Genomic DNA, 25826 nt, shown 5'->3' on the forward strand with positions numbered 1-25826 from the left:
TAATCAGTAGTATGCAGAAAGGTTGCCAGAATAGTTTACTAATTAATTCTTTGTGCTTATAGTCAATGACTGATTTTACCTGTTTTATTTATATTGTACAATACATGTTGAAATACCATCCAATTACTCTTATAAACACCATATTTTAAATGAATATGTGTGTATATGTTATGTATGTATGTATTTTTGTGTATGTTTTACAGTATACATATAGTGTCTTTAGTCTTTGCTAAGCATTAGATATCATGTAGTATTTAGATATGGAGCTGTTCTAAGACATGATAAGAAATGAGTTTATAGCTAGATTTATGATGAAAGCCTACATCCAAGGAAAAGTGTGAGGAACACAGGTAAGTTTCACCCAAGAATTATCAGTGACTTTACCCTTTCAGGAAGGCAGTGGTAAGGAGCCCAACAACTCAGCCTCCTATACTGATTCCAATGTCATACTTACTCTAAGCTGCGATTATTATGACTAAGGGAGTTTTCTTTCTTTCTTTTACTCCTATTGCTAAAGATTTGTTGTCAATAGCAATCCATTCAGGTGCAGAGTCTAATGTTTCAAGAACTACAGCTTGCCTGAAGTGAATGGAGATTCATAGCTGATAGAAATCCATTGTCGAGAATGAGTTCACACCAGCAAAACTATAACTCCATTCAAAGGACCAGCAGTTCAGTCTGATAGTGTCCTCCTGAGAAGAATAGTTTCCCATTTAAGCACCAGGATATGAAGAAAGGGTAGGAAATGGTTGCTTTGTCAATATTTCTCAATAGGTTTACTTTGGATCGCTATGACCTACCTCTGCTTTATAAATCATCTCAAAAGTTAACTTTTGAGTTCCTGCTGAAATATATCTCTGCCAGGAACAATCTGCCACTGATAGAAGAGTTAACACAAAGCATTTTTCTCATCTTCAGTAAGGATAATCTTGCTTCTTTTTGACATTTCCCACTATCTTGCTTGGTCTGATTTCACCATATGGACAAAGGATTTGAGAAAAGCAACAGCTCAGGTAATGAATGTATTGGAGAAACAAAATCATCATTTAGGTTTGTATGACTTCTCCATGAAAGCTGTCTGTAGAGATTAAATGAAGCAGCAGCTCTGCTTTACTATCTCTAAAGATGAAAGCTTGAGCTACGTGTATATGATGATAGAACAATTTGTCAAATGAGTGAATGTAGTTAATTTGCAATGTAGCAAAACACATCTATTTACTCTTTTTAGGAGGTCCAGTGATCTTGTTACAACTAAACTTGAATGAGTCTAAGATTCTTGGTAATTGATGCAAACCACTGTGTGATTGATTGTAAATCTAAGAATTTACCCATTCATGTAATGCTTTCTTTTTTTTCTATTTTAAACATAATTTGGCTATCACAAACATTTCCATAGTAAATGTTTAATTATATACATATTTATACAGAATAAAACTAACAAATTAGGGGGGGAAGTATACTACAAAATTATAAAAATTAAATCTCCCTCCCAGTCCAACTCTGGGCCACATAGTCTTCCCGTCCATCAGAGGTAACTGTTTAGAACTATTCTATGCACATACAAACTAATGCATGTACACTTACACACAGACATATATTCCATTTCTCTTTATACAAATAATAGCACACTATACTTCCTATTCTGCACCTTGTTTTTTTGTTTGTTTGTTTGTTTGTTTTCTTAACAAAATATCTTTGATCACGAAATGAGAAAATTTTAGAATGCTTCTATGTTGTCCAGAAGTGTTTTAAAAAGATTCTGGAGCCTTTTTAAATTTTCAAGTATATAAACCATCCATAATAAGTAAGTTTGTGATAATTAGAATAGTATCTTGGATAGAAAAAAGTTTAACTGTTGCTCTACTTACGTAGATTTGGTTTGTAGGTTTGCTAAGCTGCCCTGTCTGAACAATCCACAGATAAAAGAGAGTTTGCTAACCTTTTCTCCACCTCAGTCTTGCCTTTCTCCTTAATACTGTTACATAGATTCATTCAATAACAGTTGGAAGAATACCAGCCTTGTGCCAAGCATGTAATTAAGTGTTGGTGTGGTAGAGGTGGATCAAACGGCAGGATGACTGAGGGGACTAGATTAAAAAGCAACATCAACATACAATCCATAGTGACATATATCATCAAGTATGCATAAGACACATTGATCACAATATTATTTTTCCTAAGTCAGAGAAATCTTGGGGAAAAATAAAGCAATACTTGAGCAGAGTTTTGGAGAAAGACATTTTCTAACAATAACAACAAAAAGATATGCAATGTTCTTACAAGTGGATGAAGCTACATTCAAAAAGCACACAGCTAAAAGGAGGAAGAGGAATGAGAGCAAAAGGAGGGGAAATAAGAAAGCAAAAGCAGCATGTTAGCTCAGGAAATTTACACATATTTGGCCATGGCTCAAGGTTGAAATTCAAAGGTGAGAAGAAGCACTGGAGAAGCAGATGGAGGGGTGAGGGAAGGACCGGATTTATTTAGATAATGGAAAGTATGCACAGACTATGTTCAGTAGTGAAAATAATGTCCCATTGAAGTATTCTAAACTACAAAGAAAAGCATTTGATTTGTGTTTAAGTAAAATAACACATAAAGTTCAGGGTACAGCAACCTGAAAGAAGAGATTTGAGACCAAAAAAATATTTAGGGGATAGTTTCTTGCGGTTCATGTGATAAGGATCAGGATAAAGGTAGAAACAGTTGGAACACAGTGACAAAGCTCTTTAGAGCAATATTTGATGAAAACCACTGGAGTTAGTGCCTACCCTTAATAGGAGTGTTGGAGGGGGAAAAAAGAAATGAAAAATAACTCCCAGGTTTTGGTATAAAATCTCAGTGTATGTTAATAGTAAAAATCTTCAATTTTGGAGATCATATACTCCAAAGTTGGCATCATAGTTATACTACATTTTAAAATGGGCTTCTGGCAAAAAACAAATAATATTAATTATTTGTTCAAATATATGAGAATTATTTTTTATGCATAAGGGATTCTCATTCATAATTTGTCAAATATCTGCCCCGCAAATTGAAAATATATCTTTTTTGAGTCAGGACAAAAAAACAGCATGCCTTATTTCATCCACTTATTTTAGAATAATAGGAAATTAAAATTGAGTGGTATCATACATAACTTACAGTTTCTATTAAATAAATATATCCAGTTACTTACAGGCTTAATGTTATCATTCTTTGTATTTTGCAAAATACCTCAATTTGAGCGTATGTTAGTCTACTGAATGGCTGCCATGATTTTAATCTAGCTCTGCCATTGGTTAATAATGCTATCCTCGACGAGTCTTTGACAAGTCATCCATCTTTCTATTTCATCCTTTAAGCAAAAGATATAATAAAAACTGTCCAAGCTGTATCAGAGCTATGCAGCAGAATAATTGTGACAATATGAGGACATAAACAAAATATCCCAAAGGACATGATTCATGAATATGAAGACATGATTTTTCTGGTACTAGGCATCCTAACTATAGGTCAAACCTGAAAATTACATTAAGTCAGATGTCCCATTAGCAAACTACTGACTAAGATATAATTTACATTTGGTGTCCAAAGTACCTAAACCAGGAGCGTTAATGTACTGGAGGGAGATCCACATAGGAAAAATTTTGACATCAGAAAAAACAGCAAAGTCAAATATTTAGATTGCTAAAAGAATTTGATTGTCACTGTGGGGGATTTAGGTCAAATATCGAGATGAATGGGAATATTTCTCAAGAATTTGATAGTGGTATTAGGGTCACACAGCTGGCTAGGCTAAGATTTGGGGCCAGACTCTAGTCTTAGAGGATATTTTGAATATAAGCATTCCAAGTAGTAAGTATATCAGTCAGGTTGTTTATACCCAAAGAGAGTTCTATAAAGAGGTTATAAGTCAATGTTCAAGTAACTATATCTGTTAGTCAGCATTTGTGTACAGCTTCACGTAACAGAAACTGCAAACACCATAGACTTAAGATGAGAGGTTCATCTTATACTCAGATAACAAAATATTTGGGAAGTAGATAATATAGGACTGATGTAATGTCTCAAGTGTATAAGAGCTGAAATGACTGTAATTCTCACGGAAACTCTTTTGGTCATTATTCAGGAGATGTGGCAGAAACCAGCAGTAGTATTCAATATTCACAACTACCAGTATAGCACAGACATGGAACTAATCAGAATAGATACCTAGCCAATTGATATGGTTTCTGGGCATAAATGTCCAGTACAGCTGAAGTAGGATACAGCTCTGGCTATATTATCAGCTCTGGCTGAACTCAAATTTTATAATAGTACTTCTGGCAGAAAGGAAGAAGAGGAGAAAACAACAAAAGGGTGTATGTTAACTGAAGTAGCATTCATTCTAAAAAATTTTTCCAAAAATAGCTATTCTTTGACTTCTGCATATGTCATACCTCAAATTTTGTTCTAGCACAAAATCAAGCTGCAAGAGAGTCTAGGAAATTCAGGACTGGGTATTTTGTTTGTCCTTAATTCCTTGATTCTTTGCTTGCTGGTTTATTTTTACATTGGGCCCATTTCTACAACAAAATCAGAATTCTTTTACTAAAGAAGAAATAGAGGAGTGGATATTGGATTAACACTTCTGCAATCTAGCTCTTTTCTTCTTCCTGTGATGACAACAACAGAACAGCCATTTTGATACAATGACAAAAAATTCAAAAACTCTTTCAGACTTCAGCGCTGTTTCTCTCAAGTTACCGAACCAATGGCAGTGGTCACTTTTGTGTGGACTCACAACAATACAAAAATAAAACAAATCCTAATCAATCGCTACTATTTGATTCATCCATGATATGAAGCAGAACACAATCTCTGAGTAGTAAATATACTACCCAGGGTTTGGTCAACTCCAGACAGTCTATAAGTAGGCTTAATTCTGCAGTATAATATCTGAATTCACTGATTACTGGGAGGAAATTTCTCAATATAATGCTAGGCTGGGTTCTCATTGTTTCAGGACAATGGGGCTCAGCCTTAGAGATCAGGCTTTTATTGTTGGCTGCTAACTGAAGCCTGAACAGGCAGAGGCTGAAAAAAATATATAGAACTTTGAATTTAGGCATATCCTAAAATCAGACACCTGAAATTGAAAGCAAAAAGATTTCAGTGCTTGCAGGGAAAGGAATATATGCTAAAATAATTGAAGTGAAATATGAACTTCCCAAGTTATAAACCAATAAATCATCAAAGATATAAATGTATTGCTATATTTGGAGTTTCAGTCTAGCCAAGAAAATTTGGTACTTATCCAGTTAAATGGAAATTTAAAAGTTAGAAGGAAATTGATGTTGGAATCTTAGTCACAGGGAAACTGGGATTCAGTTGAAGAAATTCAGCTATAGAGTTTAGTTCACAGGATAGAAGCTGAAATAACTGAGTCCAAGGTAGGAATTCATTGGGTAGAAGCTCAAATGACTGTATCTAAGGCAGGAAGTCTCTCTGTGAGAGAGGCCTACGGAGCAAATGCACTATAAAACTTGGGAATTATAACAGAACCCAGTCAGTGCAGACTGAGACATTAGGTTAGAAGATTTAATACTAAACTCTTAACAGTACACCATACAATTCCTTAGAATCCTTCTTGAATATGAATGTTGGCATAAGAATTTGGGACAGAACAGAAATAAACTTTCCATTAGAGGTTAAGTGGCTTAGTAATGTGAATGTGAGTAATTGGGTACACAAAGTCCAAGTAGGCCATTACAACTTGGGCATTATTTTATGACTTTTCAAGATACTCAGATATGGAATAACCAAACATTTTGTAATTCCTATACCAAATTCTATTTTAGGCTAGCTTAGGAAGCAGTTGTATATAAATTGGAATATTCTCAGGAGTTCATATCAGTATGAGAACCTTAATGAGAAAGTGCTATACTGTATTGTTACTATCACTGAATTCCAATTTAATTTGATTTTTAATACCATTTTACCAGTATTCATTAAGGCAAATAAAGAAGTAGAAATTGAACCTGTTAAGGAGTAATCAGAATTGATAACAACAACAAATATAGGTTAAGACAGGATATACCACAGACACTGTTTCTATGCCCTTGATTTAGAGCAGTAATAGAAATTATTGGGACTCAGGAAGGGTAAAAAGTTATAGAAATTCAACTATTATTAGAAAGAGATTGATGGAAACAAATAGGAGATAGGATTAATATGAAACAAACGTGTGACCTTCCACCTTTATAGTTTAAGTCTTTGTTATCTCTAAGCATCTTTTTTATAAAATGAAAATGACCTTGAAAGTTTCACACTTTAAATCATCATCCACTAATATATTTGTCTGAAAAACTACATGAATTCAATTCAACAAGCATAATATTAACACTACTAAGTTAGCCTGGTACAAAATCCTACCCAAGGCCTTTGTGGTAGGCTGATTTCTAAGATGTCCCTTAGAGATAACCATCACCTGGTATTTAACCTTACCCCTTTGTATGTGGCCTGGACCAATGACTCACTTTAAACCAACAAAATGTGGCAAAGGTTATGGATCACCACTGCCATGATTAGGTTATAAAAGATAGTGACTCTTGCTAGCATTCGTTCTCTGCTATCTTCTTGGCCTATACTTTTTGATTAGAAAGCTGCCTTTTGAAGAGGCCCCATTGCCCATGTAGAAGTGAGGGCAGCCTCTAGTTCAGCAGCTCTTGATGAGCTAAATTCTGCTAACAACCATGTGCTCTTGGACCAGATATTTACCTATCTGAACTTTGAGATGACTCACCCTGAAACATAGACAAACATAGACACTTTGGAGACTTGTGAGAAACTCTAAACAAAGGATGCAACTAAGCTATTATACACAGAATCCTGACCAACAGAAACCGCAGCTAATAAATGTTTTTTATTTAAACTGCTACATTTGGGGTGTTTTGTTATACAATATTATATAACTAACACTGACTTGCAGGAATAGAGAAAAAGGATAAGATTTTTCCATCCAGATATTCTCAGCATAGATAGGAACATTCCTGAGAGCACTGATAACCAGAGTTCAAGCTATGATAAAACTGTACTGTGTGTCATGAATAACAATAACATAAATATAAAATATTTATATATAATAAATTATATATATATGTATATATATATATATATATATATATATATATATATATATATATATATAAATTTGGTGCATTTTGGAAGCACCAAAAAGCAATAATGGACAAAAAGAAGAAAATACCCTGAAGAGTAGTTTTGTATCAAGCATATTCACATTTGTTCTACAAAATGATTATAAGCCTATCAATGAATTGAAGTATATGTGCTTGGAAAAACAAGGAAAGTACTTTTGGCTACAGTGTTGGGCACGTGGTGGGGTGAGATGTTTGAATGTAGGCTAGAAAAATACGTTAAAGGAAGATGATGACATTACATGCAAAACTGACTAGTTGGAGCTATACTTCTCAAATGAAGATTGCTTTCCTTCTTGCTTGCCATGTGTAATCTGACCAGGAGAAGAGGGATAAAGAGATAATAGACATTATATAGACTTGATAAAATGCAAAAAATGCATTTGAAAATGAAAGGCTCGCATTGATACCTCAGAAACTGGAAATTCACATAAAAGGAGGACACAGTTTCAGAAAGGTAAAGATATCTAAAGGGAGACAAAATTTGAAATCCATAAGAAAATGGTTCAATAGAAATAAAGCTAAAGAAATAGGACACTTCTTCTCGTCAAGATTTTCAACTTTTCTGCCTGCCTGTGAGAAACAGCCACTCGTAAACTGGACTACAGTCAAACATGTTCACGGGAAAGAGAATTTGAGGGGTGGCATATCCCGCCGAGATTTCCTTTCAAAGAAACACTGAAAACAACACTATCAACCTGATGAACAAACTCAAAATTACTCCATAAAAAGTAGGTGAAACAACTGGAGATTCAAGAACCAAAAAACAAAAGACTCACAATGGGGGACATTATAAGTGTCTTACATATATCAAAAGTTGTCACATGGAAAAGGATTAGAAGTGTTTGTGTGGATCCGGCAGTGTAGGATCTGACGACACAGATGCTGGAAAAAAAATTCACAATTAAAAATCATCTGTAGCATATCATGCACTTTGATAGATATTGGGAATACAAATGTGAATGAGACAGAGTGCTTGGCCCAAGGAATTTACAATCTGGCTGAAAAGACAGATAAATGGTTAATGTTAATATATGATAAGTGGGAAGAGGAGTTCAGAAACTTACTGAGAGGAGAGGACAGAGGTGAAGTGTGAGAACAAACCCCCACACAGAGGAGAAGACATACAGATATTGGAAGAAGGTTTCCTGCTTTGTTAGGCATAGAAACTTGAGGTGGTAGTCAGAATCATAAACTAATCATTGTTCCAGTGTGCTGAGGCCTCCCTCAGAGCAGATGCTGTGAAGCTTTCTTCCAATGGGCATCAGAAATCTAGGACAACAGGATGGGACTACCAAGGCTATGGACTCCAGATGACAGACTGACTACCTAGAAGGACCTCAGCAATGGCAGGAATGGAGTATGATACATCACCTTTGCACATCTCTCAAAGAGGCAGCTCATAAAAGGAATGGCTGTTTTGACTTACCCAGCCACCACTCTTTTCTGTCAGAAAATGTGAGTATATTGGGGCACCTGGATGGCTCAGTTAGTTAAGCATCTGACTTCGGTTCAGGTCATGATCTCACGATTCGTGGGTTCAAGCCCCATGTCAGGCTCTGTGCTGACAGCTCAGAGCCTGGAGCCTGCTTCGGATTCTATGTCTCCCTCTCTTTCTCTGCTCCTCCCCTGCTTGTATTCTGTCTCTCTCAAAAATAAATAAACATTTTTAAAAAATTAAAAAAAAAGAAAATGTGAATATGTTGATAGCACTATATAGATTTGGTATAATACAGAAGGCCTTACCTAGGCTTCATGCTGAGGCCATTTAGTAAATCAGCCTTTATCTAAAGCTTTTTTTCCTAAGGTGAACAGTACTTACTACTAATAAAATGGTACATTTTAATTGGTATTTTTCTATTATTCCTCAGAGTGAATGATGATTGGCAGCAAAAGACAAACATTCTTGATCTATCATAAAATAATCTCTCTATGATTCCTATCACCTAACCATCTTATTCATAGCTGCTCACTACTTTTGAGGTTTCATACTAGTACCCTCTGGAATGAAGCCATGCCTAGATTTCTGATACTATTATGCTTCCAAGACCATTCCCAATCTACTCCACTAATCCTCTGCCCTAGTTTTGACCCTGTTTCATTGATTCAGCTTTTTGGGTCTTGGATCCATGCCCTTTCCACACTGTCTGCCTGCCTACCTCCAAGAGGCCTTCAGTTTTACTAAGGGTTCAATGAACACATTGGGCTTTGCAACCAGACCTTGAGTGATTTTAGTCTTGGCTTTCCAATTTGAGTGAGGTTCCACTTTAAGCAAACCATGTAAACCATTTTCCTCCTGGGAAAATGTTAAAAAGAAACACATTCAAAATGTCTAGTGCATAGTAGGCACTTTATAAAGGTGAGTATTTTCCTTCCTCATTCCCCCAATCTTATGTAAATCATTCTGAAGGAAATGCTTAACTGTGAGAGACAGGGAAAGAGGGAAAGAGGGAAAGAGAGAGAGAGAGAGAGAGAGAGAGAGAGAGAGAAGAGTGGCACTGTACAATTTCTGAAAATAACTCACCATTCTGCTGAACAACTTATCTGTCAGAATAAAGAATGGTATTCACCATGTTCTTTCATTTTAAGAAGTAGTTGCTCTCTAGGAGCCATGGTAATGAAAGGAACACACCTCCTCATTCCTTTGCACAGTAAGGCATGCTGCTGCCTGGTGAAGGTTTCCATAGAAACATCAGATGGGCTGCTGGGGCAGGGGTACATGGGAAATTCTTTGTGGAGCCTTTTGCTTCTCTTTAGCCATCAGTGGCATTCCTGGGTCTGGTTAAGCCTATAAGTAGATAGACATTGATTTGAAACTGTGTGAATTCCAGAGGACCAAGCTCAAAGCAAACCTTCAACTTGTAGTCATCTAAGTTCAGGCAGAGAGAGGGGAGGGAGATTTGGGCATATGTTGTGCCAATGCTAAATCAAAGAAAGTGTCAATTACCCATTATTCACTTAAAGTGATACTCCAGGCTAGTAAAACCAGCAGAAATGTTGTGCTTTTGTATTTAAATTATTGATGTAAAGTCCTTGGAATAAAGACGTAGTGGGAAACAGATAGGTCTATCAACTTGTTAAAGTATCACCTCTACTTTCTAATTGATAGATGGTCATATGGACTTCACCATTTTTTTTTTCTTTTTAAAGTAGGCTTCATGCCCAGTTTGGAACCCAAAACAGCGCTTGAACTCACAACCCTGAGATCAACCTGAGCTAAGAGGCAGACACTTAACCAGTTGAGCCACCCAGGCACCCCTGGACTTCACCATTTCTAGGATTGGGAGCTCCCTATTAAACAAACAAACAAACAAAAGCAGTCCATCCCACTATTGGATAGCTTTAGTTATATTCCTCAATTTCATTGCAACTTGCTTCCTTCTATTTCCCAAGCAAAAGAGTAACAGTAATAATGATATCCTTGGCAATATTGCATTAGTGAGTGGGTATAAGTGTGGGACAGGGAGCTTGTTAATCTCAGATAGAAGATATTGCTCATAAACTTCTTGGCTGTTAGTGTTCATCTTAAGAGGATTTTTTTTTCACTTTCAGAAATATTTAGGCTCTTCGGTGTCCCACAATTAGGGTTCAATTTAATATAGCTCATGTATCAAACAGCCTTCTGGAACATATCTGGGTTCTGCCAAATTTTTAACAGTTTTTTAATTCCCACCACCAGCCCTGCTTTTTGAGGAAGAGAGATGTAATGCAGAAAAATGAATCAAGTACTTGGAAGAGTATGAAAATCTTATCTGAGTAATCAAAGTTAATATAATTTTGAGGGGAACATATCTCAATCAAGTTTATCCATACCCCCTGGACTGTACCAAACACACCAAATTCTTAAGTTTTATTTCTCTAAGAATGTGTATAGAAAACTTGTGTGTGTGAGGAAGACAGACAGGCAGACAGAGACAAAGGGAGATGGAGGTGCTCCTGAAACACATATCACAGAAGAAACAGCTTTAGTTATTCACGAAAATAATAGATTTCAAATAAGCACATTGACTTTTCCTCTACGTTGTTGCTTTAGGCATTGAAAAGGCCTATTAATTCGAGTGGCCTGGTTGAAAAAAAAAAGATATGACTACTTTGGCAAGTTAATATTAGATAGCTAAAAAGACATAGATAATGTGCCCAGAAATATTTAATAATTGCTAAGAATAATATAGGGACATTAGTAACTGATCATTTATTTGGGAAAATTTGCAGACTAGATAGGCAAAAAGGAATAAAGTTGAAATAGAAAAAAAAAACTAATCACAGAATAAATTTATATTTTATTTGCTACCCATTTTATTTTCCTAAATTTTTTTTTTCATGTTTATTTATTTTTGAGAGAAAGAGAGGCAGAGAATTAGTGGGAGAGGGGCAGAGAGACAGGGAGACACAGAATCTGAAGGAGATTCAAACTCATGAATGGCAAGATCATGACCTGAGTCAAAGTCCGACACTAAACAGACTGAGCCACCCAGGAGCCTCAAATACACATTTTATTTTAATGTAGTTTTCTTTCACATGTGTTTTAGTATTTAAGACTGCAATTTCAGTTACAGAGTTCTGACCTTTTTGATTATTCATTATTCCCTGAAATCCCACCCACATAATGACTTATACATACATATCTCTTCAGCTGATCCCACCACAAATTTTCCTCCCAAACCCTCTCCTGGTTTGTGCATACACAGGCTCCCTATTTCCGAACTTTTCCTGGAACATTTTCCCCATCATCTTGCCTTAACTAAAATATGACTTTCATTTGACATGTCATCAAATCCCCTCTTCCAGAAGAGATTTCACATCCTCTCATACCCAAAGCATCTCATGGTGGGGAGCTGGGAATGTCTTCATTCTTCAGTATCTCCTCTAGGTCATAAATTACCCCTCCCCTGCTGCCATTTTTATTAAAATTTATTAAATTTATTTTATTGAAATTATAAAATTATAAAATTTAAAGTTTATGCCAGACACCTATAACCTTCTTTTCCCTACGTGGTTGCTAAAATCTATGGGCTTTTTTCATTGAAACTTTTGCCTGTGCTCAGTTACCTACAGCTTCATTTCCCAAGTCCTTTTCATCCACTCTACCACAGCCACACAATTCTAGGGTCATGCCAGAGACTTTGTTATTAATGAATACTGCAAATTTGCCTATTTACTGAATTCAAAGAGTCTACAGTTTTCTATTTTTCCAGCTCATCTAATTTGGGTTGACACTGAAAGCAACCTTTGGCCTCTGTGGCAGAGAAAGTGTTTATCAAATATCCTCCACAAAACATATTTCCTTGGAGCAAATTCAGGTCATGTGGTTAATTCTGGTCAAAGTATAGGCTGTAAAGAGAGAATGTGGAATCTTACATTCCCTGCCTCTGCCTAAATGACTTCAAAGGCCATGCATTGAGATGATACCATCACAAAACAGAGGCAATCTAAACCAACTAGTCACTAAATGGAATTAGACCCTCACTAATACATTTCAAAATTTTCTTGCCTGAGGAGATTACCTTTTTAGTGTTGGTTAGTGAGAAATTGAGGGTTTGTTTGTTCTGGTGGTAGCATTAATTATACCTACTAATACAATCTGCTGTTACTTAAAATCCATTGACTCCATTACCTTGTATATAGTATTTAAAACACTCTGCCTCTATTTCCATTTTCATTCAGCTGATACTTTATGACCCAAACTTATATTCAGCATTTTGTTAATTCACCCATCTCTACTTGTACCTTCTCCTTCTATCAAAAACCTCAACCTGAGATACAATAAACCAACTGCATTCTCTGTTCTTACATCCAACCACCTGAATATTCTTATCTCTATAATATCATGATCACCTCCTTAAAAGAGTACTTGACACTGTAAGATGTTTGATTACATTTATTTAGTATGTTCACTCTAAAAAACACTTACGGTATACCCGAAGGATAATACTAAAAAAAACAAACAAACAAACAAAAAAAAACATGTGTCTCCCTTCTGCTTTAATTTTCAGCTAATTAATGCACCTTCTGCTTTATTGAGAAAATAGAAGCAATTAAAACAATTTATCATTCTTCCATCACCAATTTTTGTTAAGTATTATTCTCCATACGAATCATTGTCTTCTCTTTCTAGCTACTTCCTTATTTCTACCTCATTACCATGAAGGAAGTGTTCCCCTTTGTATGAAATGCCAATACCTTCACATGTGTTCCAGATCCAATCACTTCTTATCTTCTCAATGATCTTAGTATTCTCCTCAAATATCTAGGAGCAAATCTCTCTAAAAATATCCCACATTTATTTCATATATCCTCCTAGCTACTGTCCTACTTCTTGCTCCACATCACACTCAAACTTCCTGAAATATTTCAACATCTACTAAATCAACTTCATCACTTACCATTCATTCCTTAGTGCGTGATCCCTTGCATACCAGTATATAATAACTGCTCTTAAGACATAAGAATGGCCACTATGTTCCTGCATCCAATAAAACATTTTCTCTTCTCATCTGTTTAGAACTCACAGCAGCATATAATAGACTTGAACACTTCCCTCGAAACACATTTCCATGTTCTTACATGTCAAGCTCTGTTTATTTCCCCACTACGTCTTACTATTCTGTCCAAATGCTTCAATTCCTCCTAGTTCCATCCTTTTTGCTTTGCATTCTCTCTTCCTAGATGACCTCATTCATTTGCATGTCTGTGAATATCAACTACAACGTCTTAACTATCCAATTTCTTTTCTTATTTTGACCTCTCTTCTGAGCATACTCAATTGACTGCTTGATTATCTTTAAGTCTGCACCAAACTCAAAGCTTCCCAAATTCAATGCGTAGAAAACAAAATTCCATGTTTTTATCCAAGCATTCTCCTGGTATTTCTATGCATCTCTGTAAATTTTATCCTACCAGAGGGCTGGAAATAAATATTATTGTGGACAATTCACTCAACCTCAATCCAACATTCAATCTATAACCAAGTTTTTCCATTTTAGATCCAAAATATACTTAAAATTCATTAAAGATTTTCTATCAAAATCTTTGTAGCTAACATCATCTCTTTCTTGGACTATGATAAGAACTTCCTTAGTGGTGCCATTTTAATATTCCTTTGTCCCACACCCAATTCCTATCCATTCTTCTACACAAGAGCTAGAGTTTTATTATTACCATTTTAAGTCACAAATGGGACCCGGTTATATGCCAGATTTAAATTATTCAATTGTTTCCCACTATACTGAGAAGAAATTTCTAATACCTTTCCACGGACTACAAAGCTCTGTGTGACTTCACCCCTACCTAGCTTTCTAGCTGCATCAAGTATCACCCTTCTCCTTTACTTCTTACTCTGTTCCAGGTGATTTCCTTCAAGTGTTTAAAATAAACTTTATTTTTTGGAACAGCTCTTCATTTATATAAAAACTGATAACCGTATGAGAAAACCTGTCAGTAACATTCCCTTATTATTAAATTTACTTTAATATGGTATATTTGTTATAATTAATGAACTACTATTGATACAGTATTAATAACCCAAATCCCTACATTGCTAACATTTTTCTTAGTTTTTATCAAATGCCTGTTTTTTGCTCCAGGATACTCCCCAAGATACTACATTAAATTCAATCATGTTGCCTTAGGCTCCTCATGGCTGTGACACTTCCTAAGACTTACCTGTTTATGATGACCTTAAAAATCTTAAGGATTACTGGTTGGGTATTTTGTAAAATGTCCCTTTACTGGGATTTGTCTGATTTTTTCCCCTTTGATTACACTTGAGATTAGAGTTTTGGGAAGAAAGACTACAAAGATAAAAAGTTCTTTTTATCACATTATATCAAGGGTATTTACTTTCAACATGACTCATCATTGTTGATGTCGACCTTTATAACCTGGCTAAGGTAGTGTTTGTCAGAGTTCACCACTATAAATTTATTTTCTTTTACTCACTTGTCTTACTTTTCTCCTTGGAAGTAAATCACTATGAGCAGTCCATACTTAAGAGATGAGAAGTTATATTCCTCCTCCTTTAGAGCAGAGTATTTACAAAACTTACTTGGAATTTTTCTGACTGGGAGATTTGTCTCTTCTTCCCAATTTATTAATTTATTTTTTTAATTTATTTATTTTGAGAGAGAGAGACAGAGACAGAGACAGAGATAGTGAAAGAGAATGCGAGTGGGGGAGGGGCAGAGACAGAGAGAGAATCCCAAGTAGGCTCCACAATGTCAGAGCAGAGCCCAATGCAGGGCTTGAACCCATAACTGTGAGATCATGACTAGAGCTGAAATCAAGAATCAGATGCTTATCCAACTGAGTCATACAGGTGCTCCTTAATTTACTTAATCATGTATTTATATCAATAGGAACTCATAAATATGTATTTTATTGTTTGGGTTCTAATCCAGTTCTACTTTATTTTGGTGGTCAATATCCTCCAGTTTTGGCTATTGGTAGCTCTTTTTTTTTAAATGTTTATTTATTTTTGAAAGAGAGAGAGCATGACAGGGGAATGGGGCAGAGAAAGAGGGGGATAGAGGATCCAAAGTGGGCTCCATGCTAACAGCAGAGAGCCTGATGTAGGGCTCAAACTCAGGAACCATGAGATCATGACCTTACATAAATTTGTATGCTTAACCAACTGAGCCACCCAGGAGACCCTGGTAGCTCTTTTAGTTGGCTCCTGTTTTCCTTTGATATATTCCCATTATTGTGGGTTTTTGTTTTTGTTTTCCTGTGCACTACAGGATGCTCCAGGTTCATCTTGTATATTACTACCTCATCCTAGAATCAGCAATTTCTCCAAGGAGGCTTGGTTCCTTTTATTATAGAAATCTTATTAGAAATCAAAACCTAGTGCTAGGTGTGTTCATTCTTAATGGGATGTCACTATTTCTAGGCTTAGCTGACAGAGCATGGAAATATACTAACTAATGTGTATATACTAACACATGTATGCACATGTTATACATATTTCTATAGTATCCATCTGTATCTATATTAAGCTAAAATGATTTTGTTCTGATGTCTCCAATTCAAACCCATTACCATTTAGATCTTTACAACACCGTCCCCTTATTTGTCTGTAACCTCATGCTACAACAAAACTTGCCTACCAACATTGTTATTCATTTACTTAATTTTTCATTTCCATTATTCATATATAAAAACATCATAATTGTTAACCCATGTTCCCATGAGATACAACTTTATCAACTGGAGTATATTGCTTATGTATAGTATCTTTTGTTTTTTAGTTTTCCAGACTCCTCTTTCCAAAGTTACTTAAGTCAGCAGCTTTGTATCCACCCCATTTAATTCGTGTTTCATACATTTAAATACAATTAGATTATTTTTTTCACATTCTGCATTCCATCTTGGATTTTCTACCAAACTCCTAAATATTTAAAATTTGCATAGATGAAAATTCACTCTTTTTGATGTAAAGCACAGAGCCTTTGTACAAATATATAATGTAATATATCACAATTATAATATCATATAGGATATTTTCCCCACCCTAAACAATTCCCTGTGCTTTATTGAGCCAATCTTACTTTCCCTATCTGCAAACCTCTGGCAAACACTGATGGTTTTTATTGGCTCTTATGGTTTTATCTTTTCCAGAATGTCATATAATTGAAACTATATTGTATGTAGCCTTTCAGACTGACTTATGTAGCTAAGCTACATGTATTTAAGATATGTCCAAGACTGTTTGTGGTCTGATAGATAATTTCTATCACTACATTATATTTCATTATATAGATGTACTATAGTTAGCTTATACATTCACTTATTGAAGGACATTCTAATTGCTTCCATTTATTTCTGACTTTAAAGTTTTTTCTCAGTTTTCATCAACCTGCCTCAGATGCTTTACCTCCCACTTTTTGCCTGCAAGTCTCTTAACAATTTGTTAAGGTCTAAGCTTAAATGTCATTTATTTATGGAAGACTGTCTTCACCCTAACCATAGTATCCCATGTAATTCCTTCTCAAGATTCCTTTTTGGGACCCTTAGTAATGCTTACCATTATTTTTATAACATATTGTTGACTTACTTTAATATTTCTCCCCTACATAACTCTAACCTTGTTCTGACTGGTTCACCTCTGTATCCCCGGTGCCAACTAATGCTTTGACATATGCTAGGTTCATAGTATTGGATGACTGAATTTGTTAGTAAACCATCTCAGTAAATTTTTATATAACTGACATAGATATTTTTATTCATATTTTACCTTGAGAAATTGAAATTAGGCAAATTTGCTTAAAGTTATATAGATATTAATACAACTGAGCTTTAAACTTTAATATTCTCATTCCAAGGCCAGTGTTCCTCTTCCTATTCCAACACCAGTGCACAACAAATGGTGCTACAAGTAATAGGATTTTACACAAATAAAGATAAGTATTATCCAGCTCAGAAGAGAGTTATTTTAGAAACCTACTGCCTTGAGGATATGAGGTTAGAATTAGGCTCCCATAGACATAAAAATGATCTAATCACAATCTTGTACAACTTGACAAAGTCTTACAAGATATTGATGATATTTAATTATGAATGAATCATAGGTTAAGGAAAAAAGTGTTAATTTGAGATGAAATTTATTGTCATGGTTAACGATATTCTTTAGATAATCTGTCCCTGTATATTTTTTCTATTGACAACTACATAAAAATCCATGAGCCTCTACCCAACAAAGGTTGAGGTCAGAGTCCTAGTGGTTTTAAAGGTTTGTTTTTGCTCCCTACCCCCCCCCCCCCACCAGTAGCAGTTAAAAATTGGATCTTTTGTCACTGAAGTAGAGGCTGGGCCCAGAGATCTATTTTCTTAGCTTTCTCTTTCCTACATGGAAAAATTTGAAGGTCTCTGCTATGGGCCTTGAAATCCATTTTAAGCATGGGAAAATCATACCTTTCCAAATATGTCCTAAGATTACAACTTGTACTACCTCAATCATCAACATACTAACCAATCTTTCAGCAGCTGTCATTACATAGAAACACCCAAAATTACTGAGAATGAGGGACTATGTAATAAAAGGATTATACATTAATCACTGTAGTTGCTAAATTAATTATCAGTCATTTTTCTATGCTCGGAATACCTAAGCCCCAAAGCACTACATTGCCATTTTTCCTGGTGGAATTAAGAAGATTAAGAAGTGCAATACGAAACCATTAGTTCACCAAGTCCATTTATCTCAACTGCAGAGCAATTCTTGGTAAAAAGATTCGATTTAATAATTTTTTCGTGTCTTCTGTCATCCTTGTATTTAGCACTTTTTCCCACACACTTGGAAAGAGATTCCACTGTAGAATACAGTGCACTTCAGTGTTTTCATCTATTTTAACCCATAGAATTTTATATCAAGAAACTACCTATAATAGTGAAAAGTCATGCAGCTACCATGACCCTTCCACTGCTTCTGACATGTCTTCCATCCTCACCACACTCAGCCTCAGTGGAATAAATGGGAATAATAATACTGTGTAAGACGCATGGATGAGGTGAAAACATATTTAGTACTAAGTAAAATGATATGCCTTTGTATAACATAATTATCTGAACTAGGTTTCACTATGCTTGCCAGCTAACACTCTTGAATAAAGTCATCTTTTTACCAAAAGAAAGCAATAAAAAAATAGGCTGCTTAGGTTTAAATAGTCAGTAGACTGACTTAAAGACCACCTGTAGACCCAGTTAATAAATCCAAGAACATTATTTTATTATGAAAATAGTGTATGCTCACGAAAAAATTCAAATGAATTGAAAAGCATTTTAGTTATATATAACCATATAATCACATTGCCTGCATATAATGCTGTTAATACTTTAATAGATATTAAATGTGACATGATGTATAATATTATATAATGTCACATACTATGAGTCTGGAGTTCTCTCTTGTCCAGCAAGAGAGCAGATGCAGAACTGAATATGAGAAAAATCTAATGTCCAGGAGAAGACAAGAGCCCTGAACAGGGGTTTTGTCTCCATGTTTATTGAGCTCACAAGGTATTACCCACATGGTGAAAATGAAGAAAACAAGACCTTACACACATGGACGTGGAGAAAACAATCAGACCACAATCATTAACTTGTATGTGTAAGAAGCAAAGGCTTTGTCGGGGGGGCAAGTAGAGTTTGTGATCAAAGTACAATAGTATATTGGTGTCAGATGGAAAGTACTTGTGATCCCATTACAATATCTTGCTAGCTAACCTCGTTCATTTTCACCCTGTGGTGGCAGCCTTCCACTCTAAGCTTTTTTCTAACCCATTTATGTAAGGAGAACCTATTTCCCCACATATATATATGTTTATAAATACATTTAAATGAGTGCCTTATAAAATGGGGTGATACACATACTTCCCATATATATGATCACAATTATGTCTGCAACTATAGCTATGAAAATGCTACGCCACATTTTAATATCTATAATAGCTATTTAGATTTGCCTAATTTTTCACAACTTCACACAATACAGTAATACACATCTCTGTGTATGCATTATTTTCCATAATGTTGTCCTAAGGACAATTTATTATGTGTGGAAATTGGGACTCAGCACTTGAGCATATTTCTTAAATCAACTTCTATTAAATAGTCTGGAAGCAAGTATTTTACAAAGTTGCAACACTACCAGCAGTGCATGAGATTTACCATCAATTATAACTTTTAAAATCTTGACCAATACAAAAAGTAAGTCATTTATACATCCATTATTTTTGAGTTCTATTGCTGTTGAGGTTGATTTTTTTAATATTAATTGAACATTTTTTTTCTGCTATACCACAAAGTCTTAGGAGTCAAAATATACTGGAAGGAGGACATAACTTATGTATTACCTACAATTTGTCACAAATTATATCCCCATATTAGGAAGAAAGCTAGTACAAGCACATTACTGAGTATGTAGTGAACCTGTTCCAAGGCATAAAATAAATGACATCGCAGCCCTGGCTGGCTTTATGGATGCTGCCTACAAGATGCATTTGAGCCATTTTGAACTGACTTACTACCAAATATATCTCCTGCTTTGTTCAGCCACTGTGCAGATATTTTCATCATTACTTCTAAGTATATTGTAAGTAGGATACTAGATAAGAAAGTTCTCAAAATAATGTAAGTAGGAATATACTCCATATTATTCCTGGCATAGACATCTTTTTATTACGCTACATAGAAGTGTCCAAATAGAAGTTCATTTTTATGATATATCTTTAATCAGTAATTATGCTTTGAGAAAAGAAACAGATGTTAACATTACTGTTTTGATTGATTAGTAATTTTTGAGTTCATGAAGGAAAGGAGCATGCAATTTACCTTCCACATACATTTCTTCCTAGTAATAATGCTGAATAATTAAGTCCTACTCTAAATATCCAACTTACACTGTTTGTTCATTTTGTAGGTTAACAATCTCCAAATATTTAAAATCAACAATAAGTTTTTTACATTACATAATAATGATAGTTTTTAGACACATACATTCCTACCAGTAAAACCGATAGTTGGAACTAATAAATTTTTTTTCAGATCTCCCTCAACTAAATTTATCAAAATATGATGAGTTTTAGGATACCGGCAATGTTGGATAACTTAAGACTCACTAGCACTACAAACTAGATGCCATTAGTATAACAGATTTGCTACAATATAGTAGATCCAGGTCTTTTTTTCACATTTCCTAAAATGCCTACATTTTATGACATATTTTCTTAATTTGACTACAGATGTCACACACACACACACACACACACACACACACACACACACACACACACATTGTTTCACCTAGAATAGGCTTGATTATAGTGCAGAAACAAACATGTCTAAATAACCAATCACCAATAATATCTGTTTCTAACTAATGCTGCATGCTCAGAATGGGTTGGTCAGGATTTTGGACGGACAAAAGCTCTGTCTCAAAATGTGCTTCTGCCATCACCTTCAACAAAGGGAAGGGGTTTGATCGATGTGTTCTGGTGTTGCAAGTGCCTACTATAAAGTGGTTGTGAAGGTCAATTTTACATGTCAAAGTGGTGAGGCTATGGTGTCCAGTCGTTTGATCAATAGTGAAGTTTCCTGAAGGAGAGGAAATTCTGCCTCCAGATTACAACATAGAAATCCTGACTGAGTTCCCCACATGCTGCCATGCAGAATTTGGGCTCAAAACTGGAACATCAACTCTTGTCTAAATTTCCAGCCTGCTGGCCTGCTGTGTCAATTTTCAACTTCCCAGACCCACAAATGCATAATTCTGTGTTTAACATTTTCAGAAGCCATTAAAATGTTTACCACAGTAGCTATGCCATTTTAGATTTCCAATAGGAATGTATAAGGAATTCAACTTCCCTATATGCTTACTAAAACACTTGTTTTCCTTTTTTAAAAATTATAACCACCCTAGCAGGGGTGAAGTAGTAGAAGGTTATTTTTAAATCAAACCAACTTATTTTATTATTTACTTTTTGTTTTTCATTTTATACTTTATATTTTCAAATTTGGGCCACATAGATACATATAGTCTATATATAATAATTTTATTAAATTATGTTCATGTTTCTTTCCTTTGTTTTGGCCTATTCTTTAATATGGTGAATTTTCCTCTGTTTGAGTTCATCTTCGCTAAGGCTTTAACTATAACCATTATGAAGTTTCTTAGTTGAGCATTTATCCCTTCAAAAAGATTTTCCTTACATTCACTGGCAGTGGTCAGGCCATCCTGAGCATTTTCCCAGTCCTTCATTTTGATATAAAATCTTGGGTCAAGCAAAATCAAAGAACATTTGAGGAACAGTGATATCACCAAGACGGCCAAATAAGAGCCCTCTTCCTATTTCCCCCTCAAAAATAACAATTTGGCATCCATCCACAGACAAAAGTACCTTTGTAGGAGCTGTGAAATATAGCACCATAGGCCAAGGTACTCAGGTAATAGGCATATAGACCTTAGTCTCAACTGTGGACTCTGAAGTGGCCTGTGAACTGGATCCAAGCCCTCTTGGCTGGGCATGTTTATGAGCCCCTAGAAAACACTGATCTGACAATACCTAAGAACAAGAGAGCCTTTGTGGAAGTCAAGGAGTCCAGTAGAAAAGTTTCAGTATGTGGATGGAGAAAAAAAAGAAATTGGAAGATTGGACACACTGGAGAGGGTAGGAGGAACAGTTTGACTTTACCTGGATGACTCCTCCTTCAAGGTGGTTCATATCAGCACCAAGAGAGTTTATCTCCACACACAATTTCCCCTGTGGGGAAAAGGGAGAGCATGTAAGTGATCATTTGGCTTCCTCAGCCTTGCAGGATACTCCCTATCTAGAGTACTGAGTCATGAGCTGTACAACTGGGAGGGGCAGATAGGGGAAAAGCAGTTGGAAGAATGGCAGGTAGGGCTTGGAAGATATCGAAGGGACACTGATCTTAACTGTGTCACAGATTGCATCAGGAGGCTTACTTACAAGTCTCTGGGACACCTTGCCTCTGGACCCCCAAAACTCGCCCATAACTGGAAACCTGTACCTTACTCCCCTTTGCTCCTTTTTTGCCCTTTCTCTCCCCCCTCCCTCTGGCAGCCACCAGTTTGTTCTCTGTATTTATGGGTCTGTTTGTTTGTTGATCTGTTTTGTTTTTTAGAATCCACATATAAGTGAAATAATATGGTATTTGTAATTGCCTGACTTATTTCACTTAGCATAAATCCTCTAGGTCCATCCACGTTGTCACAAATGGAAAGATTTCATTATTTTTTATAGCTGAGTAAAATTCCATTTCATATATATATGAATATCTTAATCCATTCATCTATTGATGGACACATGGGTTGCTTCCATATCTTGGTTATTATAAATGATGCTGCTATAAACATAAGGGTGCATGTATCTTTTCAAATTAGCATGTTTTCTTTGGGTAAATACTAGTAGAATTACTGGATCATACGGTATTTCTATTTTCAATTTTTTCAGAAACCTCCATGTTGTTTTCCACAGTAACTGCACTAATTTATATTCCCAACAACAGTGCACAAGACTTCCCTTTTCTCCACATCCTCACTAACATTCGTTATTTCCTTTTTGAGTCTAGCCATTCTGACAGGTGTAAGTGATATCTCATTGTGGTTTGATTTGCATTTCCCTGATTATTAGTGATGTTGAGTATCTTTTCATGCATCTGTTGGCCATGTGTGTGTCTTTGTTAGGAAAAAAGTTTATTCAGGTCCTCTTCCCACCTTTAATTGGATTTTTTAAAATATGTTTATTCCTTCTTTAATGTTCCCTCTTTCATTATGTAGATCTGAATTTCTCACCTATATCATTTTCCTTCTCTTTGTTAAAAATTTTTTAATGGTTATTTATTTCTGAGACAGAGAAAGACAGAGCATGAGTGGGGAAGGGGCGGAGAGAGAGGGAGACACAGAATCTGAAGCAGGCTCCAGGCTCTGAGCTGCCAGCACAGAGCCCGACAGGGGTCTCAAAGTCACAAACCGTGAGATCATGACCTGAGCTGAAGTCGGATGCTCAACCAAGTGAGCCACCCAGGTGCCCCTCATTTTCCTTCTCTTTGATGAACTTCTCTTAACATTTATTTAAAAGCAGGTCTATTGGCAACAGATTCCAATTTTTGTTCATCTTGAAAGTCTACTTTTCTTCACTTTAAAGGATTTCATGGGGGTATACAATTCTAGATTGGTGGGTTTTTTTTTCTCTCCATAGTTTAAATATTTCATTCCACTGTCTTCTTGTTTGCGTGGTACTGAAAAGAAGTCAGATAAAATTCTTTACTCCTCCATAGGTAAGGCATTTTTCTCTTATGGCTTCTTTCAGAATTTTTTTTCTTTGATTTTCTGTAGTTTGAGAATGATATGCCACGTGTAGATTTTCATTGGAATTTTTCTTGCTTAGTGTTCTTTGAGCTTCTTGAGCCTATAGATTCCTGGTTCCCTGTCTGCCATTAATTTGGGAAAAATCATTATTTCCCATAATAATCTTGGTCATTATTTTTTCAAATATTTCTTCTTATTCCTTCTCTTTCTTCTCTTTGTTTTCCCATCACACATATGTTACACCTTTTATAGTTCTTCCATAGTTATCAAATATTTTGCTATGTTTGTTTCAGTATTCTTTTCATTGCTTTTCAGTTTTGGAAGATTCTATTGAGATATCCTCAAGTTCAGAGTGTCCAGTCTACCTATAAGTCCTTCGAAGGTATTCTTCATTTCTGTTACAATGTTTTTTAATGTCTAGCATTTCTTTTTGGTTCCTTCTTAGAATTTATACTTCTTGGCTTACACTGCCCATCTGCTCTTGCAGACTGTCTCCATTATTCAGTATAGCTCTTAGCATATTAATCATAGTTGTTTTAAATTTCAAGTCTAGTAATTCCAACATCCCTACCATATCTGCATTTGGTTCTGATGCTTTCTCTGTCTCTTCAAACTGTGTTGCCTTTTAGTATGCCTTATCATTTTTTTTTTATAATCAGACATTATGTATTGGGTAAAAGAAACTACTGTAAATAAGTAGTTATGTGGTGGTAAAATGTGGAGGGAGGAGAAGTGTTTTATAGTTCTGTGATTATATCTCAACCTTTAATTTTTTTAATTTATTTTTTCTTTTTCTTTTCTTTATTTTTTCTTTTCTTTCTTTCTTTTTTGAGAGAGAGAGAAAGACAGAGAGAGAGAGAGAGAGAGAGAGAGAGAGAGAGAGAGAGGGAGGGAGGGAGAGATCTTAAGAAGGCTCCACCCTGGGCGGAGCTTCACTATATGGGGCTCAATCTCATTACTGTGATATGACCTGAGCCAAAATGAAGAGTCCCTCTGCACTCATTAGGTGGCACAAAATGGCTAGAGTCAGCTGGAATTGGGTATTCCTTTACCCAAGTCAATTAGGCTCTGGTTAAACTGTTTCTTTCCCCAGCAGATTAGGCTCTGGTTAAACTGTTTCTTCTGAGGGTAGACCAGAACAGAAGAAGAACAGAATATTCTGGTATATTTCAAAATGGCTTTTGCCTTTTTGCCTTTCCACGTGCCAGGAGATGCCAGGATTTTTCTTTGATATTTAATGTGAGAACCTGGTTGAGTTCCAGGAGGCAAAACTTGAAAAGTTTGGGATCCCCTCAATGATTGGGTATCTCTGGAGTTTTTCTCTCTCAGACTTGTTTGCACTGAGTCGCCAATATTTCATCAACCCTAGTACTGATTCTTGTAGAGTTTCTTGCTCATGAGTTTCTACCCCAATAAGCTCCAATTCTCTGTTTTCATCCCAACTGGTCTCTCCAATCTGGGCAGCAGTCTGTCGTGTGACTTTTCTTCCCTTACAAATCTAAGAGTTGTTTATTTTTCACTTTGTTCTGCTTTTTATTTGTTGTTAGGATTGAGATAAGACTTCCAAGTTTCTTACATGCTGGACCATAACCCAGAAGCCACTATGTGTATCTTACCACAATTTCATATATTTTTTAATTTGAAAAGGGTTAGGGAACAATATGGATAGTATATCCCTGCCTTCATAGAAAATACTTACATATCTGCATGCATTTGTAAGAGTACATTTAATGAAGAAAATCTGTATTTTCAGGAAAGATACTAGGATGGGAAGACATATATTTTTGCTTTTTTTTTTTCATTTCAAAAACTACTTACATTTT

The sequence above is a fragment of the Acinonyx jubatus genome, chromosome A3, assembly GCF_027475565.1.
Source record: "Acinonyx jubatus isolate Ajub_Pintada_27869175 chromosome A3, VMU_Ajub_asm_v1.0, whole genome shotgun sequence".
Taxonomy (NCBI): domain Eukaryota; kingdom Metazoa; phylum Chordata; class Mammalia; order Carnivora; family Felidae; genus Acinonyx; species Acinonyx jubatus.